Here is a 4,313-nt window from a genome sequence, read left to right as displayed (position 1 = left end):
CTCTGCTAGCTAGGGTTCTTCGGTTAATTTACTTAGGTTTTAGTTAGGGCAGTATGTTAATTAGGTTGTCTATTTAGTTATGAATTTAGCTAGGTTTCAAAATAGGACAGAAATTTAGGGCTAAGCAATTGTAGTTAAAAGAAAAGGCAGCATTTAAGCAATTGTCCAAATCAACATCCCTTGTTAAAGCAAATTTAGGTAGGCTGAATTTATATGCAAATTTGAACTGGACATGTGATATGTCGATATGTCATGTTTTGGACATGTCATGTTTGGAATTTGAACATGTCATTTGGAACATGTCATTTGGACATGTGATGTTTTGGTTCAATTTTGGTAAATGATCCGAGTGGCCTATGTTACGTCGGAATGTTGATTCATTTCCGTTTCGGTGAATTTCAGGCGCTCGATATGTCCATTTTTTAGCAAAGGTCATGCCGAAATTTGCCGTGAATAAAGGCATGATTTGTGCTACATAGTTGGCATATAGAGTGCTGGCACATAGATTTCTCTTTTATGTCATTTCTCATTTATTCATACTTTTAGAAATAAATGAGGACACTTAATCATAGGAAACATGTCGAACAACGAAGAAACTAGGCCTTCTGACCAAGATGCAGACGAGATGGATTATGAGGGTGAACAAGAGTACCTCGACTATTTGACTGCTAAGCAAGGTTTGCAGGTCGGCCTCGATGATGGTACTGACGCCGACATGGACACCGACGGTGCCGGCACCGATGGCGGCGCCGAGACCGGTGGGGAAGGTACCGGCGGGGACGATACTGGCGGGGAAGGTACCGATGCCGATGCCGCTACCGAAAATAGGAAGCATAAGAAGCAGAGTATACGAAAACCTAACAAACTAGGGATTGGACGACATGTGATCACAAAGATGGCACCTAGCAAGTTTGAGACGTTAGAGCCGGAAGAACCTCGCAAGTGCTATGGGAACCAAGTAGGATGCATCCAACGGGAATGCGCGAGCATCAACGATGATGACTTAAGGAGTAAAGAACATTTGACGTAGTTGCTCCTAACGAAGTTGCGCAAGAGATTCAAGTTCCCCAACTGGGATGATAACATAGAACAACCGTGTGATGATCCGAAGATGAAAAAGATTAACAATCATGCCATGGGCATGTTCAGCAATGATTTGGCCTCCTGGAAAGGGAGGGTGAAACGAGCTATTGAGGCTGAGGAACCCCTGTCCAAGATTCTGGAGGAAAATCCGACACTTATGGAAGAGGAGTTCGAAAAGTTCAAGGACACTTGCGCTACCGAGGCAGCCAAGGCTAAGCCTGCGAAATTCAAGAGCCTTCAGCAAAAGAACATGGGGAAGCATCGCCTCGGAAGCCATGGCTACCTCGGTAAAAGGCCCATATGGGATAAGGAGGAAGCAGAACGTGAAGTCGCGGGTCTCCCAGACCCCTTCGCGAAGTTCACCAACCCCTTGGAGCGTGACTTCATCAGGGCCCGCTACAAGTGGGACAAGGAGAAAAAGGTTTTTTACACGGACCAGATCACGAGGAAATTGATTAGACTACTGGAGAAGCAACACCAGCTTGCAGCCGAAAGCCCTACTTCTCCGATGAGGCCCAAGTGGGACATCCCTCTCAACCAGGCCTTGAATGAACTTAAGGGACTCCCTTTGGGCTAGCGGCCGCAATATGGTCGTGTGCACGGCGCTGGAGACGGCGCCACGTGGAAGGTGTTTTACAACGAGGGCCCGGAGGCCAAGAAGTAGAAAAAGAAGTTTAGTCAGGCGGACATCGACGCGAAGGTGAAGCTTGCGGTCGAGAAAAAAGCAGCTAAGGACGCGAAAAAAGCAGCCGAGGACAAATATGAGTTGCTACAGCAGGCAGTCAATGCAGCTATAACTGCCTGCAGAAATGATTTTGCTACTAACTTGGTTCCAGTTATCATCAACTGGATGAAGGAAAATCCAGACAAGACGGTACATGATTTCCCGTTGCCTAGTTTCGTCGGGAGCAACTCCATGAACAACAACACCATCGCACCATCACTTGCTCATGCAACCGGGCCTCCTCCCGCAGCCGCTCCCGCTCATAGCAGCCCGTCCTCAGTCTCTGGCACGCTAAGTGGGCCTTCATCTTTGGCTGAGCTCGATGCCATCATGGTAATTACATGTCGCACCAACATATATATATGTGTGTGTATATATATATATATATAATATTCCATTTTTGTAGCCTTTCAGATGTTTTACGCCACAGACATATGTGTTTGCCAAAAGTAGAAAACAGGGCAATGGTCCAGGCCGGCTCAGCCCATTAGTCCCGGTTCAGTGTAGAACCGGGACTAATGTGGGCATTGGTCCCGGTTCGTGAGCCCAGGGGGCCGGCCGTACCACGTGGGCCATTGGTCCCGGTTCGTCTGGACCTTTTGGTCCCGGTTGGTGGGACGAACTGGGACCAATGGGCCTCGCTCCTGGCCCTCCACCATTGGTCCCGGTTGGTGGCCTGAACCGGGACCAAAGTCTCCCCTTTAGTCCCGGTTCTTGCCACAAACCGGGACCAATGAGGTGCCTATATATACCCTCGCCCGCGAGCAGAGCACTCCAGTGCTCTGTTTTTCTCTGGGCGGCGAGGGGAGGGGTTTGTGGTGCTCTAGCTCACCTCCTATGCACATGAGGTGTTCGATGGAATGCCCGAGCCACACTACTTAAACTTTCTCCTCTCGAAGCTCGACCTCCAAGCTCCATTTTCCTCGAGATTTGTCTAGATTTAGTGGTCCGTCACGCCCCGTCCCCGTCTTCACCGCCGTCGATCACCCGCGCTGATCTCATCACCGACACCACTGTGGTGAGCCTCTTGTTCTTATCTTCTTTCTGAAAGGAAAAATATTCTTACTTGTCTGTTTAGATAGATACTTGTATCATTTTCTTACATTTATTATTGCATCTTATATAGTGCGATGGTTTTGGTATCCGCCCCCGTTGGCCCTCGTCCTGTCTATGATTCGGATTTGGTATGTATATTATCTTCATAACTATTGGTTCATTTATTGTTTATGAAAATTATGCCAACCAATGTGACATAGATTTTATTTATCTAGGATGTATGTGAATCGGAAATGCCAACCGACCCTATTGTCGAGAGGTTAAATTTAGTTGAAGAAGAAAACAATTTGTTGAAGGAAAAAATAAAAAAAATTGAGGAGGAGAAGATGATATTGGAGTTGCATGTTGCCGATGTCGTCGATGATCACAAGGTCAATATGGATGCAATGCGCTTGAAGATTAGAAAGATTAGAAAATATGCCATTCATACCGAGGCTTGGTATCATTATGCCGTTGGATCAATTGTTACCGTGGTTGCGATTATGATCGCATTTGTTTTCGCATTGAAATGTTTTACATAGTTTCAATGTATGGTTTAATTAATTAGATGCTCTGGAGAGCTATATGTTGTTAGATGAGAACTATGTATGCACTTTAGTTTTAATGTGATGATGAACTTCTATTAATTTGGACACTTAATTATATATAATGCACGCAGATGAACCGGCAATGGATGTACGGTGACAGACACACCCGCGAGTACATTAAGGGCGTGCATGAGTTTCTCGATGCGGCTGAGGCAAACAAGCAGAATGGTTTTATGTCTTGTCCATGCACTGAATGTGGGAATACGAGGTCTTACTCTAACCGGAAAATCCTTCACTCCCACCTGCTTTACAAGGGTTTCATGCCACACTATAATGTTTGGACGAGGCACGGAGAAATAGGGGTTATGATGGAAGACGGCGAAGAAGAAGAGTACGATGACAACTATGTGCCCCCTGAATACGGTGATGCTACAACGGGGGGAGCTGGTGAAGATCAAGAGGAACCAGACGATGTGCCCAATGATGCTGCCACGGGTGAAGCTGCTGAAGATAAAGAGGAACCAGACGATGTGCCCGATGATGATGATCTCCGCCGGGTCATTGTCGATGCAAGGACGCAATGCATTAGTCAAAAGGAGAAGCTGAAGTTCGATCGCATGTTAGAGGATCACAAAAAAGGGTTATACCCCAATTGCGAAGATGGCAACACAAAGCTCGGTACCGTACTGGAATTGCTGCAGTGGAAGGCAGAGAATGCTGTGGCTGACAAAGGATTTGAGAAGCTACTGAAAATATTGAAGAAGAAGCTTCCAAACGATAACGAATTGCCCGACAGTACATACGCAGCAAAGAAGGTCGTATGCCCTCTAGGATTGGAGGTGGAGAAGATACATGCATGCCCTAATGACTGCATCCTCTACCGCGGTGCCTACAAGGATCTGAACGAATGCCCGGTATGCGGT

This window comes from Triticum dicoccoides, chromosome 7A (assembly GCF_002162155.2).
Source record: "Triticum dicoccoides isolate Atlit2015 ecotype Zavitan chromosome 7A, WEW_v2.0, whole genome shotgun sequence".
Classification (NCBI taxonomy): domain Eukaryota; kingdom Viridiplantae; phylum Streptophyta; class Magnoliopsida; order Poales; family Poaceae; genus Triticum; species Triticum dicoccoides.
This window is presented reverse-complemented; position numbering follows the sequence as displayed.